The following is a 17,737-nucleotide window of genomic DNA, read 5'->3' as shown; positions in this document are numbered from 1 at the left end:
TCGTTTGAATGAGAAGCCATTAAAACTAATTGATGGGTTCCAAAAAGAGTCTTCAAAAGTATAAGAACATTTGGTCAGCTAAAAATAACTTGGACCACAAAGAGAAGTGAAAAAAAAAGTCAGCAGAGATTCATCATGGCATGTACCAGAAAAGAATAATGTTTTTTTTTTTTTTTTTCTTTTTCTTTGAGAAGATCTAGAAGACAATAAGTTCAAGAACACTACAAATTTTACAAAAATTTTCACAACTTTTAAGATAATAATTTGTAATTGGTGTACAATAAAAATGATGTTAATAAGAGTTATACTAATTTTAATTATTATATGTCATTTTAACCATTGTGAAAAAAAGAAAAAGAAATTTATTGCGCATTATTGGTAAAAAAAAAAAAAAAATTTAAGGTTTCTCTATAAAAATTGGGTTCTTCAACTAGACCACTCAGCTTACGTGCAAAGTGGAAAGTAGAAAGTGCAAAGGTGGAGGAATTTAATTAGCACAAGAAATACTATAATCGAATGTGTTGTAAATATGGTTGAATAATCTTTGTCCTCGAGTTGGGGTATGCATTCTCTCTTCTATCATCTATAGATTCCACGTTTTGTTCGTGAATGACTGACCCCAGCATTTTGAGGACCTTCTATTGGCTTGTGTTGTGATTTGAACTTTGAAGTACTAGTAGATAGACTCCCTTTTCAATGTTGCTAGTCACAATATGCATGTCAACCTGTTCATAGTATGAGCTGCAAATGGCTCTGTTAATTCATATTGTTGAGGTCTCATTTTCTTTATCTGATTATACTCGGGTCAACAATGAAAAGGGGGATTGGACATAACCAGTTAATGGGTAAAATGATCTCTTTTTGATATTATAGGTATACGTTAAAATTGTTGTCGGCATTTTTTTTTTTTTCAAAAACTCGTAAGTTAGGATAGAGAATTTTTATTTTGAGAGAAAACTGGGATAAAGAATTATATATTTGTATATTGATTCACATCAACACCATTAAATGTTTGAAAAACTGAGGCACAATATTGAGTTCACAAAACTGACCAACAGAAAGAAGATTGAGAGACAAGTTTGAAATTATCACTAAAATAAATGGCTTAGATGAAGAAATAACCTATGTGACTTGTGGGATTCATCAGCAGTGTAAATGACAGCAATAGGCTCCACCGGTGTTTTATGAGAGAACTGAGACATTGGGGAACATGTGATTACTGATTACAAGAACTTTTACATCATTTTATATATAAATACAATGATTTGTCACTTCACTGTAGCTTCATCTTCAATTCGTCAATTCACCTAAAAAATCCTAATTTTATTGAATGGTCCTATGTTGAACTGCACATATTATACTGCCTTTTTTGTTCAAATTAATCCTAACCCTTCTCCAAAATTTATAATATACCTAACACCTGTGACCTGTGTGAATGACTACAAAAATGAGTGGCCACAGGCCACGCATCCAATGGCACATTTAACTTTTTCATGCAGTGGTGGATTTGGTTAGGGAAATGGAGCACCAGAGGTTTTCCTCAAATGAAAGCGTGACCAATATTCTTTAATTGAGAGAGACAGAGCGAGAGAGATGCAATTCAAATTGTTTTCCTCAACCTCATGTTTGGTTTGTATATATGCTGGTCCGGACAATTCTTTTTTATTTGTCAAACAAGATAAAAGATCAACTTTCTTGACTTTTTAAAATATTTTTGTTCATTTAATCTTTATGCTTTTTATGAGTTCTTTAATAACTGTAAATTTTTTGTCACAACTTTTGTCAGTGTGAGTTATTATCTTTCATTTTTACATAGATCTAAAATGATTTGTCGTATAAGGTCCATAAATTTTTTCCCTCTCTTGAGTTGGAAATGGGGTAGGACAAAAGAGTTAAGAGTCTGATTAATATGATGAGGATGTAAATTGCGAAATGACATTTGTGATTCTAGCTTAATTGTAGTTGTGAAAAACATTTTAAGTGTTTGCAAATTTGGTTGATGAGGTTTCGATTATATATCATTTATTTGTTGACTCAAAGGCAGTAAAGTTTACGTGCGAATTAACAAAATTTACAGGGAAAACTTTCCTAGTGCCTGAACTAGTGATGAATATATTCACCTAGAAAAGTTTATGTCATGTACAATAATATTGCTTTTAGTATATCATATGTTGGAAGAATTCTTTCAACCAAAAGTCTCGTAACTTAATTAGTACATCATAGTGTTTCAAAGGAGATTGGCAATTGGGGTATCTCCAAGGTATGTATTTGGTGATGATTGGCAAATGTATAAACCTTGAATGAGAATGGGTGAAGGAAAAAAAAAAAAAACTCACATGCATAGCCTCATGTAAAAGACTGAGATTCTAGTATGTGGTGCTTTGAATAAAGTAATTTTTTATTTAACGTTTCACCTCACATTCTTTGCTTAATTCTTCTAAAAAGAAAATGGGCTAAGGTCCTTTCATTCTTATTCTATTCAAATTAACCGAAGCTTTCTTAAAAGAACATTCTTGTTTCTTGAGCATGCCCAAGTCCATCTCTAATATTATCCACAATATGGACCCCAGGTTGAGAAAGAAACACGCTAGTCTTTTGGAGCTTTCTATGGATACATTGTTCACCTCAATCTTTTTCTTTTCTTTTTTTTTCTTTTTTTTTTTTTGGGATAATTAAGAAAATAACTTTAAGGTATTGGATTAGTTTTTTTCTTTTTTAAAAAATATTTATTTATTTGTTGAATGTTACAAACGTAAATATATACCTAAAAAAAAAAACTATAATTCAGAAAATTGTACATAAGCAAATGACTTAATAACTCAACTTAAAAAAAGGCAATCCAAGCACTAGTTTGACACTAGTTTTTCAGTCATCATGAACCTTAATGGGGAACCAATAATCTTTTCCTTCTCACTCAAACACTTTCTGGACATGTCTAGAATTACATGTTTGATAGTTGTAAAGTTGTGGTTTCCAAATTATATTGTGTTAGCTTTAATTCCGTGCCAAATTTGATTGTAATTTCTTCAATCATTTTCCCTATATGTATGATGAAGTGCAAATCGTCAATCTTGTAGGTTCGTCCAGATGGAGCCGTAGCTTCGTCGATGTCACTGTGAAACTGGTAAGGTAGCTCCCTTAAGGTGGACACCGGTGTGGTGCCTGCCACAACGTCTCCGATGCCAAAGTCAGTATAAGAGAACTTTGAGAAAATAACAAAGTATTAGAATAACTAGAAATGCTTTGAGATGTGTCTGTGTACCTTGTGTTGGTGTTGTGAAGGCTTTATATATGCTCCCACAGCCCCTCGCCGTTGTGGTTGTTAATGAGGTTTTAATGTCTCTTTTGGTAACGTCTCATGCTTAGTAATGTGTGCCTTAATGAGGCATCCAACGGTCTGTACAGCTGGTTTTGTAACCGCTCGGGACATTATTGGCTGTATTGAATGGTTTTGTTACCTTCGTCAATGATATGGACATGTGGTTAGTTCGTCTCAGAGGACAGCCTCGTCGGTCTCGATGAGGTCATCCAAGAAAGGTGAGTTCGTCAGTCCCATCAAATGGTGAGTTCGTCAGTCCCATCAGATGCCCCCCAGGTTCTGTGGTCGTCGTGACGTGTTATGACGACCACCAAAAGATGAAAAATTTCCTCATCAAGCACCCAACTGGAGCGAATCTGGGGAACCTTGATCTTGAGGACGTAGACAAAGAAATCTTGAGGACGTCAGTAACTTACATTCGTCCAGGCGGAATCTTGTTATTTAACCATTTTTTTTGTGACTTACACCCATTGAAGGGATCTTGTCATTTTTGGCTTCATCAGTAACTTACATCCGTCCAAGCGAAATCTTGTTACTTAGCCAGTTTTGACTTTGTCAGTAACTTACATCCGTCCAAGCGGAATCTTGTTACTTAGCCAGTTTTGACTTCGTCAGTAACTTACATTTGTCCAAGCGGAATCTTGTTACTTAGCCAGTTTTTTTGTGACTTACACCCATTGAAGGGATCTTGTCATTTTTGGTTTCGTCAGTAACTTACATCCGTCCATGCAGAATCTTGTTACTTAGCCATTTTTGGCTTCGTCAATAACTTACATCCGTCCAGGCGGAATCTTGTTACTTAGCCAGTTTTGGTTTCGTCAGTAATTTACATCTGTCCAGACGGAATCTTGTTACTTAGCCAGTTTTTTTGTGACTTACACCCATTGAAGGGATCTTGTCATTTTTGGCTTCGTCAGTAATTTACATCCGTCCAGGCGGAATCTTGTTACTTAGCCAGTTTTGGCTTCATCAGTAACTTACATCCGTCCAGGCGGAATCTTGTTACTTAGCCAATTTTTGTTTTTTAAGCTGCTCGGTTTGCTCGTGCTAAGTCATTGGCTGAATAGTTTAATTTTTTATTGCTTTCAAAAATGAATACAACTGTCTGTTACATCTATTGATGGTACTTCTTCAAGTGCCCAATGTTCCATGGTTGCGGTAATTTTTGCCCATCTATGGTCTCCAAGTGATAACTGCCTTGTCTGGAGTAATGGGCGACCTGGTAGGGTCCTTCCCAGGTTGGGCCGAGTTTCCCTTGGGCAGGGTCTTTTCCACATCCTTTATCGCGGCTAAAGCATATTCAGCATTCATGTACTTCTGTGCCTTCAAGAACATCTCTGCCATTGTCTTTGGTGGATTCTTCGCAAGTGAAGCCACGAGATCTCTGGATCTCAGTCCTGCTTTGAAGGTCGTCAGTTGCACCTTGTTATCAGCTTCGTCCACCTCTAGAGTCTCCCGAGTAAAGCGTTTCACGTACGACCTTAGGGTTTCCTTCTCTTTCTGTCTAATGGTGAGTAAGTGGTCTGCCGGCCTCTTTGGACGCTGCCCCCCTATGAAATGACGCAAGAAGGCATTGCTCAATTGCTCAAAGTTGTCCACGGATGATGTCGGCAACTTTGTGAACTATTCCCTTGCAGCTCCTTTGAGAGTGGTGGGAAAGGAACAACACAATATCCCGTCAGGTGGCTGTTGAAGACCTAGCGTCGTCTTGAAGGTATTAAGGTGATCTTGAGGGTCTCTGAGTCCATCGAACGACTCAAGCTGAGGTAAACGAAACTTTGACGACACGGGGCATTGAAGTACCGCCGCGGTGAAGGGTGAATCTGTGGCCCTTACCATTCTGTCTACGCTTCGGTCTGTCTTTTCCTTGATGGCGTTTCTCAGTTCGTCCATCTCCTTCCTCATCTCTCGAAAAAGGTTTGAATTCTGTTCGTCTGGAGTAGTTGGTCTTTGATGAATGCTCCTCCTATGGCTATCCCCTTCTCCTTCCACGTTATCCTTGGATCGATTCTTCTCATGTTGAGCCTGCTGAACCTGTTGAAGCCGTAGCTTCATTTCCTGATTTTGATTGGTGAGTTCTTCAATGGTGGCTGTAAGAGCTTGAACTTGCTGGGCCAAGGCTGTGGAATCTGGATTGGGTTCCATCTGAACGTAGAAGTTGATGGAAACTACGTTTTCAAATATGAATCTGAAAATATCGTCCCCACAGATGACGCCAAACTAATGAAGTGCAAATCGTCAGTCTTGTAGGTTCGTCCAGATGGAGTCGTAGTTTCGTCGATGTCACTGTGAAACTGGTAAGGTAGCTCCCTTAAGGTGGACACTGGTGTGGTGCCTGCCACAACGTCTCCGATGCCAAAGTCAGTATAAGAGAACTTTGAGGAAATAACAAAGTATTAGAATAACTAGAAATGCTTTGAGGTGTGTCTGTGTACCTTGTGTTGGTGTTGTGAGGGCTTTATATATGCTCCCACAGCCCCTAGCCGTTGTGGTTGTTAATGTGGTTTTAATGTCTCTTTTGGTAACGTCTCATGCTTAGTAATGTGTGCCTTAATGAGGCATCCAACGATCTGTACAGCTGGTCTTGTAACCGCTCGGGACATTATTAGCTGTATTGAATGGTTTGGTTACCTTCGTCAGTGATATGGACATGTGGTTAGTTCGTCTCAGAGGATAGCCTCGTCGGTCTCGATGAGGTCGTCCAAGAAAGGTGAGTTCGTCAGTCCCATCAATGTATGTGGGATTAATTGTAAAGGATGAGTATGAGAGATCATTGAAGAATCAAACTTCAAAAGTTGAACAAGTGGATTTTGCGGCTGGCTCGCAATTGTCTCGCGAGAAGCAACCCGCGAAAAGAGCCACATGATTGGAAGATGAAGAGTTATGCTAGGCTGGAATTTTCGTGACTGTCTCGCAGGTAACGCCAATCCGCGAAGGACCCGCAAAACTTTACGTTTGGCAAAAAGTTGTATTTTGTTTTACTAAGTCTTTACCCACACTATATATACCCTCATTACCCACAAATTATAAGGAGTACTTTTCAGAGAGAAAACCCTAGAAAATACACTTGAGAGCTATGTTATACCCACAATTATCTACACATTTCCTTTTGGTTTTCCTTAACTCCTACCTCTCCATCTCTATATCTTTGAGAAGTTGTTAGCCCAAACACTTACCACGCCCATTCTGAGTATAAAGTGAAATTTCGGTGCTACTAGGAAGCATTAGAAGGAGCCATTCATAGGCGAACGTAATTGGGCTGAATTGCGCGATCCGGAAAGCTAGAGAAGATAAAGGTTCGAGAAGTCAATTGGTAGCAGGAGCTTGGAGGGCTCAAGTACATTAGGTAGACTAGGCTTGGAGAGTTTTTTGTTATTCGTGTACTTCAAATTTATTCTCTAGTAGATCAATTTCGACTTGGAGAGTCGTGGAGAGGTTTTTCACTGAGTTCTTCAGTTTCCTCTTCGATAACACATCTCGGTGTTATCTTGTGTTTGCATCTCTCTCCCCTACTCTTTAAGCTTTCATTTTATTGTCGATAATGGATGAATATGGCTTAGGGTAGTGTTAACTATTTTTTGAACTTATTTACTCTTGTTCCACACTTAGTACAAATTAGAGTAAAAGCTATCAAGCCTTAATTTTTATTTGGGGGTCTGAACAAGCCCTTGTATTTTAACACAAATCCGAACTTTCAATAGTCTTTTCGATCTTTCCTTCCACGTCCACCTTTTCATTTTCAATTACCCATCCCATGATCCTTGAACAAATGCATGTAATTTACACGTTAAAAAAAGTAGAAAAAGATAGTTCTGCAAATAAAGTTCTTTCTATGTGCATGTATACTAGCATGGCTAATAGAATACCTTTCTCTAACAGAATTGGAATTTGCAAAACAAAGCCAGGCAGATTTGACATGGATTATTAGAACCCCAAGAATCTTAACAGCCATTGGATATTGATCAACATCACAAAATGTATCAGTTCTTGGAAGTCTTCCAAGGTTCTCTGTGCTTGGCTGAAGACGAGAATGATCTTCAAAAATGATATTGTTACCTGCAATTGACTCAATTCTTATTAGCACATAAAAGTATCTCAATGGATTTGTCAATTGTTTGCATACACGTATTTTTTTTCTTAATTTCTTTGGTCCTAAGAGTAATGTTAGGGGATTAGCACGCAAAAAAAAAAAAAAAAAAAAAAAAAAATGAAGAAGAAGAAGTAACGTAGGGATTATAAGTACAAATTTTCCTACATAGTCCTACAAATGAATGTGTCTATTTTTTAACACAAAGACAAAAAAGTAAATATGAAATCTTTTTTTTTTTTTTTTTGATAATTTGATAGTTAGGGGGGAAGGAATTACACTCTTAGATATTTCTATTGAAAACACCAGGAGGTATTAATTGAGTTACAAAACTCTTGGCTAGGAAATCTATTATTATATTATAGATGTGCCAACAATTGGATTCGTTATCACATTAATTTGTAAGTTTTTTATTTTTTAATTTGAATGATAGTTCCTTTAACACTTTCCATTGTTAGCTTAATTAGGATAAAAGTTCTAGGGCTCAATGGTCTGCTGAATCAAACCCATTTTGTCATGCTAGAATTCTACATTATGTGCCTAAGAAAAGTCTGTGGACACAGATTTTGCACAACTTGATGATTTATGCAATTATGAGTGGTGGAGAAAAAGTAATAGATATATGCGAAAGTGACAGTTCACCAATTACAATCGTACATATTATCATCAAGTTGTTGCAAAATTTTTGACAAAATGTGTGATCATAGAAGAACTGTGTGCCTAATGGGATGAGATGCCACATCGTTAAACTTGGCAAGCTTTAAATCCCATTTTATGTGTATAACACAAAGCATAAGGTAAGATATCAAACTTTAGTGCGATGGTAAGTGCCTACTACCAAAAGCGATAAGTCAAAAGTCTAAGTCTAGAAATCAATTTCTCCAAAAAAATTCGGAGTAAGACTGTCTACCATCACTTCTTTCAAACCCTACAAAAATATGTGTATGACAATATGTATTTTTTTTTTTTTTCCTTTAATAATAAGTGAGGGAGGGGAAATCAAATGCAAATTTTTCTTAAGGACTCTGGCGGTATTATACTGGCTCATTTTACAAAATTTTAAGGTTATAATATTGGGTAAACTTAGTTCAGCCCAAAATCCTCCTCTTATGACCCATCATTTGTTTCAACTGACTAGTACTACTACAGTCAATTATGCATACAAAGTCAAAAGGCAAAAGTGAACGTTACCGCAACTAGAAGGCCAACCTCCACACATGAGAACAATACGCCAAAGAAGGCCCCAATGCAAGCAAGGAAGTCTAGCTTATCAACTTTCCAAATATTACTTGCTTCACTAAGGTTGATGAGTCGTGGGATTGCAACAAGAACTATTGTGGCAATCACTGCCACTGGAGTATAATACATGAGGCTTGTAAACAATTTCAACGATATCATAACAGTAGCTATGCCATCACTGCATTTGTCATTAAGGTTTCATCGCCAGCGTTGAAATTTACTGCTGTCCATGAGAAAGAACCTGCACAGTTTTTGGTTAGTAAAACATTTAACTACAAGTTAATTCATTTTGATTTTTTAAGGAAAGGCTTTTGAACAGGGTCACCGGCCATTTTTGGCTTTCTCAAATTTCATGCAAGATGAAAAGCCATTCTGCTTGTATTTTTCTAAATTAAACATATTAGTATTAGGAAAAAGATTTGTACAAGGAAGCTTACTAATTACCTGTAGCAATATAGCAAGAGGTCATAGACCCTATTATGTTCATGAAGCCTAAGGATACCATTTCTTTGTTTGCATTAATGTGGTGTCCTTTTATGGATGCAAAAAATCGACCTACTGCCATTGTTTCCTAATTATGCACAAGACAATTGCAACTAAGTCAGTAACAATGCAAATAAAAATCTTTTGTCCCAACCTAATATATTCCACTGTATGTACATGACAACTGGTGAAGTATAAAGTGTAACATTCGACAAAGATAATCGTAATATTCATTTGTTACTATTGCAAATGGACTTGTAAAATTGGACACCAACTGTGAGTGCAACAACAGCAACAATGAAACCAATCTTAGCCACTCCTTCGACATATGAACCATCAAACTGTAACTGATGCACCGAGCTTGGATTCAAACCTTCTTGGACTTGTTTCACTATGTCAATACCGTGGTCTTTGGCGTTTGTCAGATAAACAGTAATAGTTGATAAAATAAATGACAGGAGAGGAGCAACGACCGGCACCAAAAGAGTTTCTTGTTCCTTGTACCCTGATGGAATAAGCAACTTCATGAGAGGCAATTTGGATAGATTATGAACAATCTATAATCATTGCTAATAGCACTTACCAGAAATCTAGTAGTTAGGATGAAACTCAAGCATGAGAACCCAAGGATAAGATTAGGATAGTGCCACTATAAAACAAAGAAACACAAAGGATAAGTGAACAGCTTATTTCGGACAATAAAGTACCTCTAACTCACTGTATGCAATTCAAAAGATTATCCATATATAATTTTAATCACTTGAGTTATTTAAAATTCATGTAACTTATTTAAACAGAGTAATGAACAATATGATTTAATACACCCAGATAATCATTGCATGAATGACTATGATCAATAACACGAATATGACTTTACCTATTTATGAAGTCCTCTAAAAGCGGATATCATGACGGATATATATCAGTATAATGGGTGAAGTTAACGTTCCCAAGTAGTCCCTTCAGCTGTTGAAGACTAATGATAACAGCAACACCTGCCATGAACCCAACAATAGTAGCATAGGAGAGAATCGACAAGAAATCCCAACTTGTAAAATCGGGGTGGCAATGAAAGATTGGTAGGAGATAAAGGGAAAGAAAAACCTATCATTGATAAGAAAAAAATTTCAATTGTGAGAACATACCAAGATCAGAAACAAGAAGATATTAATACCCACCCACTACAACAAAATGTATTTTTAGCGACGAAAATTAGTGAGGAAATATTTTTCGTCGCTAAAAATAAAGCTTTAGTGACGAAATTCATGTGACGAAATATGAATTTCGTCACAAATAATGAAAAAAATTATAACATTTAGAGATGAAAAATAAATTTCATCGCTATTGTGATCTGAAAAATGGGCGCCAGTGGAGGGAAACTTTGGCGCGAGTTTAATTAATCTATAGCGACGAAATATTTCGTCGCTAAAAGTTGAAATTTTTAGTGATGAAATATTTCATCACTGTAGGTGTTGCTGTGTATCGTATTAGTGATGAAAATCCTTTCGTCGCTATAAGGAAGAATTAGCGACGAAAAAATATTCGTCACTAAAAGTAATGATAGTTTTGCACTTATATGTTTTTAGAGATGAAATATGAATTTCGTCTCTAAAAATCTTAACAAAGCTTTGGTCTTTAGTGACGAAACTGAAATTCGTCGCTAAACACTTAAAAGCCTAATTTCAATACCTAGCTAACCACAAAACATTTCAATACCCAGCGCCATTCTCTTGGTATCATTTTTGTCCAAAAAAAAATACCAAGCTCAACTCTTCCCAAACCAAAAAAAACCCACTGTCGCCGATAAGCTCCCACCATCGCCGATTAAGCTTAACCATCGTCGATACATCACCCATTCGCGATGGTTTTGAAGTTTTACTGATTCCGATTCGAACCACCACCAACGCCGAACCACTAACGACAGTTTTGAAGTCAACCATTTGCGACGATTCCTGATGATTCGCAACGATCCCGAAGTCGTCACCGCCATCCAACGACCCTTCGCCTCCCACAGCTCGCCGATTTGCCTCCCACCTCCAACGACCGTTCGCCTCCTTTCACCATCACCTTTGTTCGGAATTGGTAAGGGTTTTTTTTTTTTTTTTTTTTTTTTTTTTTCCACCTTCCCTTCCCTTCCCTTTTCACTTTTATGTTTATATGTTGAGGATCAAGGACTGGTGGGAAGACAAGGATTGTACCTATGAGTACTGTTGTGTTTTGGTTTGCTTTGCAGGTTGATAATGTATGTTAAAGCATATTTAAAACTATTTTTATTTGTTTTTTTATTTGTAGTTGTAGGGTTATGCAATAATTAAATGAATATTTATAGTTGACTTGAAGATTGGATGTTAATGTGAGGATTTATAGCTGTAAATTATTATGATTTATGTGTATTGCTTTTGGTTTTATGGTTTCTACTATTGATGTTAGTTAATAACGGGTGAAAAGTAAGGCTTGGGATGCCAAAGAGGAAACTACTTATAAAGGGGTTTATGGGTTTGCACATTATTTAAGTGTTGAGATATTTCACAATTTTAATAAATTATGTGGTTTTTTCATTGTTTGCTTATGGGTCTGTTATTAAGTAGTTTAAAGAGTTCAGTACATGATAACAGCTGTCCCATATATCTTGGTTATGGAATATAAACTTTGTTTGTTATGCCGAATGAGATAAATTACTTGGATAAGTCCAATTCGCTGTTGTGTTCTCTGAATATGGTGAGCACTCAAAGGATCTTCTTTGGGCGTTGCTTCTGATGTAGGTTAGAGTGTTGCCCTCATCACTTTTCTGATTGGTGTAAGCACTACCTGTATTACATGTCTAAGCTATGAGTTTGTGTAGTAACTTATGAGATGATCATTTTCAAGACTGAAGTACTTATAAATTTAACTTTTTTTTTGCAAGCTAAATACACATTGTTTGCAATAACTTTAGATTTCTTCTGAAAGTTGTAAGTTTAGCTTGAGCAAAGTAAGTAAATTTTAGTTGAAAACCTTATAAAACTCTATATTTGTGATGCTGGAAATTGGATTTGTGGTGGTATGTTGTGTTGGAGCAAGCGAGTGGCTTGCATGGTGTTATAAGGTGGTTTAAATACATATTGGGAGTGTTTTTCAATTCTTGCAAATGTGAATGAGTATTGTTGATTAGATGTGATGAATAATATTTTATTTGATTTAAGGCGTAAATGTACTTTTAGTCCCTACATTTTGACTTTTTTTCATTTTAGTCCCTACATTTTATTTTTACTACTTTTAGTCCTTAAACCAATTAACGCTCTTCATTTAAGTCCTTGAAGCACCCTTCCGTTACCAAACTAACGGGGAAACTGACAAATCAATAAAATATTATATTTTTTATGTTGGTCAATAAAATAAGGGAAGAAATCAGATGAAGCCAAGCAATAACTCACGTGATAACTCATGTGAAGCACTTACCTACCTCTCTGGCACACAGGTAAAGAAATGAAGCACACAATGATTGACACATCCCGCCCCACATGTGTGTACTCACCTACCTCTGGCGCACAGGTAATGACCTTTCCCAAATCAGACTTAATCCCTATTGAAGCTCTCTGCCTCTGCCGAACAGCCATCATCATCAACCTAAAGAAAAATCCCAATTCTCTCTCAAACCACTTATCAGCAGCAGAAATTTGTATTGCAGAAATTTTCAATGCAGCAGAAATTTTAGCAGGCAAAAATTTGTATTGCAAAAATTTTTTTGTATGCTGAATGTATTGCAGATTTTGTATTGTAGTAGAAATTTGTATGCAGATTCTATATTTTTTGTATGTTGAATGTATGCTGAAATTTTTTTGCAGCAGAAATTTTTTTGAATGTATTTTTGGATGCTGAATGTATGCAAGAATTTGTATTTTTTTGTGTGTTTGATTAAATTTCTAATTTTTTTGGATGTGCCTTTGTCAATCTGTATTATTACTAAGCAGAAATGGCTGTTCGACAGAAGCAGAAAGCTTCAGTAGGGATTAAGTCTGATTTGGGAAAGGTCATTACCTGCACGCCAGAGGTAGGTGAGTACACATAAGTGGGGCGGGATGTGTCAACCATTGTGTGCTTCATTTCTTTACCTACGCGCTAGAGAGGTAGGTAAGTGCTTCACGTGAGTTATTGCTTGGCTTCATCTGATTTCTTCCCTTATTTTATTGACCAACGTGTAAAAAAAATTAATATTTTATTGATCCGTCAGTTTCCCCGTTAGTCTGGTAACGGAAAGGTGCTTCAAGGACTTAAATGAAGGGCGTTAATTAGTTTAGGGACTAAAAGTGGTAAAAATAAAATGTAGGGACTAAAATGGAAAAATGTCAAAATGTAGGGACTAAAAGTGCATTTACACCTTAATTTAAATACTTGTAAAACTCTATACTTGTGATGTTGGAAATTGGTTTTGTGGTGGGTTATTGTGTTGGAGCAAGTGGGTGGCTTGCATGGTGTTATAAGATGGTTTAAATACATATTGAGAATGTTTTTCAATTCTTACAAATGTGAATAATAAGTATTGTTGATTAGATATGATGAATAGTATTTTATTTGATTTCAATACTTGTAAGCATTATAGTTGTGATGTTTGTGATTGGTTTTGTGGTGGATTGTTGTGTTGGAGAAAGGGGGTGGCTTGCATGGTGTTATAAGGTGGTTTAAATATATATTGGGAGTGTTTTTCATTTTTTGCAAATATGAATGAACCTTGTTAATTAGATGTGATGAATAGTATTTTATTTGATCTCAATACTTGTAAGCATTATAGTTGTGATATTTGTAATTGGTTTTGTGGTGGGTTGTTATGTTGGAGCAAGCGGATAACTTGCATGGTGTTATAAGGTGGTTTAAATACATATTGGGATTGTTTTTAATTATTTGCAAATGTGAATGAACCTTGTTAATTAGATGTTATGAATAGTATTTTATTTAATTTTAATACTTGTAAGTATTATAGTTGTGATGTTTGTGATTGGTTTTGTGGTGGATTGTTGTGTTGGAGCAAGCGGGTGACTTGCATAATATTATAAGGTGGTTTAAATACATATTGGGAGTGTTTTTCAATTCTTGCAAATGTAAATGAGTATTGTTAATTAGATGTAATGAATAGTATTTTATTTGATTTAAATACTTGTAAAACTCTATACTTGTGATGTTGGAAGTCGGTTTTGTGGTGGTTTGTTGTGTTGGAGCAAGCGGGTGGCTTACATAGTGTTATTAGGTGGTTTAAACTAATATTGGGAGTGTTTGAGTGTGCAATATATATTTGTTTAAGTATTAATATAGACTTGTGCATTCATGAATGGAATTGAACTTTATCTAAGTAGCTTATAAACTTAGATGTTAGAATACAATATGCATGAGTTGTCCTTATTTTACTAAAGTAGCATTCATCTTGTAATTGTAATCAAACATGGATAAAAGTTGGATGACAATGAGTAAGACACCCGATGGCAGATTAAGTCATTCATATATTGAATAAAGGCACTTATTGTTAGGGTTGATGAGGAGGTGCATGTTTTTTCATTTTCTTAAACCTTAGTATATTGCATTTTGTGATTACTTAAGTATATCTATCTAACACTTGAATGTTAATTAATCAGACAAATAATAATGACGGTCAAGTTCCTGAATTGGCAAAAATCTTCAGAGATGTTCATTTCAATCTAAATACAAATATGTGGATACACCATAAGAATGAAGCGACATATATATGTGTATCATTCCATCCCTATCATGTTTGTAAAGCTATAACATATATAGTATTAATGTTGTGATTGTTTGTTTCTTTCTCTCTTTCAAATGATAGGAAAATATTCTCAAAGTGCAAGCGGATCATTGTCAAGATCCTAATGCAATTCCCCTTACACAAGAGGAGATCTCAAACTTGGTTTTAAGAAGAAGTCTGGTATTGTAAAAGGACTTGGCACAAGACCTTTCTCTTCTCTAGTAACCACCGCCTCATCTAATTTCTTGGTAGAGTATATCCAACGGTTAGAAAATGAGATAATTGAGCTCAAAGAGGCAAGAGCTAGGGACCAAGAGGAGCGAGCTAGGGACCAAGAGGCACGAGCTAAGCAAAAAGAGGTCCAAAAGAATATTCTTAACTTTTTGAGGAGCAAGGGTTATGATGATGCTCTTACCTATGGGGGTGATTCAATTTCAAGTTAAAACACTTTTTGGTTAGTACTTTATTTTAACAATTGACCCACACTACATGGTGTGATTACTTTTTTTGATGCATTATTTGAAACTAATTGTATTATAATACACTTGAAAATCTATATTTGCTTTTTACAACTTATACATTAGGAGTTGTGATTTTAATTCATTGGTGTGGCTACTCTTAATGCATTACTAGAAATGTTTCTTATAACATAGTTAATGTTTTTACTTTATGATTTTAATATAGTATTATTTTTATATTTGTGCAAATTTCTTATTGGTGACTTTTAGGAGATTTACTTTTGGCATTGCTTGAAGACATATGAGGACATCTTCCTTTAGTTCTAATTATATTATGCTACACTTTTTGTATTATTATAAAACATCTTGAGTTATTGTATGTATTGCAAACAATTATTGTATGGAAGGAATTTGAATTGGATACTTGTTTTATTTTTTTACTTGTGGAATGTATAGATCTTTTTTTATAAATTTGTTGTTGAAATAAATGTGTTATTCAAATGTGAGGTTTTAATAATGTAATGACAGGTTACAGGTTAATATCAAAGCCATGAAAAAAATAAAAACAGAAAATAAGTTTTAGCGACGAATTTTTTCGTCACAAATATAGCAACAAAAAATTGTTTTTGTGACGAAGTATTTCGTCGCTAAATGTAGCAAAATTTTGTAAGAAATGGTTTTAATGACGAAAATTTTCATCTCTATATGTGCCTGGATTTCCTTTAAAATAGTTTTAGTGACGAACTTTTTCATCACTATATGTACTCGAACATAGTTTTAGTGATGAAATTATTCGTTACTAAATATGATTTAATAAACTAAAGTGTTTTCAATGACGAAATATTTTCGTCACTGAATAGTGTTTTTAGCAAGGAAAACATTTAACGACAAAACGTTTTCGTCACTAAAAGTTAAAAAAAAAAAAAAAAAAAATCAAATCGGACTTTTAGTGACGAAATTTTTCATCGCCAAGACTCTTAGTGATGGAGTTTCAGTGACAAAATGAATTTTGTCGCTAAAAGTCCAATTTCGTCGCTAAAGGTCCTTAGTGACAAAAAAAACTGGACTTTTAGTGATGAATTTTTTCGTTACTGAAAATACATTTTGTTGTAGTGACCTGAAGATTCCAAAGGCAACTTGAAATACACCAGAAAAGAAAGTTGCAGTAAAAACAAGCCTCTTGTAAGCCTCTAAACCAGTCCTAGGATCTATCAGTTTTTGAATCATTGAGGATAGAAGCAGCAAATCCACAGCTACAGGTCCAGTCACTATGTCCCTTGAAGTTCCCAGTGCAGCATAAATAAGAGGTGGGACAGCGCTTGTATCTGATTAAAACATAGAGAAGCACTAGCATTTATAGTTTCATACAACATAAAATCAACATGTTCACGTCTATATGTAAACATCTTGATATCACAAGTTCAATAAAGCAGCTTACATAGGCCATATTGTGGTTCAAGCTTTTCCATAAGTGTATATCCAATACAGTGCATGCAGCTCAACCTTTAGTTAAATGGAGATATTAATTGATTACTATACATCAAAAGTTTTTGTTAGACTTATATATGGTTAAGTGATTAAATTTATCATTTCCTACAAGTTTAAGATTTTAGGACAATTGATAATTTCATGGTATCAGAGCAGTAGATCTTGAGTTCGATCTCTAACTTTACTCTATCTCTTATTTAAAATGTTAAATTCCCACTTATTGGACTCCCACTTATTAAGGGAAAGTTTAGACCCACAAGTGAGAGGGAGTGTTAGACTTATGTTTAAGTGATTAAATTTACAATTTCTTACTAGTTTAAGCTTTTGAGACAATCGGTAATTTAACAGTTTTGTCCATAATTATTAAGATCCTCTCCATTTAAAATGAATATATTTCATAATATAGATTTTGTCTATTAGGATCTTTTCCATTTAAAATGAATATGTTTTATAGTTTATATTGAATATTATAAATCTAAAAGTATATCTAAATTCATGTAATTTAAAATTTAAAATAATGTGACACTTTATATACTGTCAAATCTAGAAAATAAAATCTTAACCATGAAACAAGAATCATTTTTATGTTTAACACTTTAACTTGTGTTTACCTGGGGAATGCTGAGGCTCGCAAGAGTTAAACCAGCAATAAAATCAGCTTTGAATTTTGTTATATTGTAGTTTTGACTCCAACTAAGGATTGGAAATGCTAGTTGCATGGCTGAGACCAAGCGTTTAGGCCTAAGTTGATTCTTGAGAGCTTAGAATATGTTACCTTGGGGTAACACAGTTTCCCTCATGGAATACATGAGCTCATGGCATAGACTTGGGGGCTCGGGACCATTCAACACCCACTTAGCCCTCTCACTTGGGCCATTCTTTTCTAAGTCAAGCAGTTCATCTACTCTGCAAGGGGCCACTACTGACACAACCAT

At 35.2% G+C, this 17,737-nt stretch overlaps 1 pseudogene; it reads right to left on the bottom strand.

The window, feature by feature from the left end:
- Positions 1-5,487: 5,487 nt before the first annotated feature.
- LOC115950442 lies at positions 5,488-17,737 on the bottom strand (annotated as a pseudogene).

The sequence above is a fragment of the Quercus lobata genome, chromosome 6 (genome assembly GCF_001633185.2).
Source record: "Quercus lobata isolate SW786 chromosome 6, ValleyOak3.0 Primary Assembly, whole genome shotgun sequence".
In the NCBI taxonomy this organism is placed as follows: domain Eukaryota; kingdom Viridiplantae; phylum Streptophyta; class Magnoliopsida; order Fagales; family Fagaceae; genus Quercus; species Quercus lobata.
Note: the sequence above shows the minus strand (reverse complement) of the source record. Positions and strands in the feature narration are given on the sequence as shown.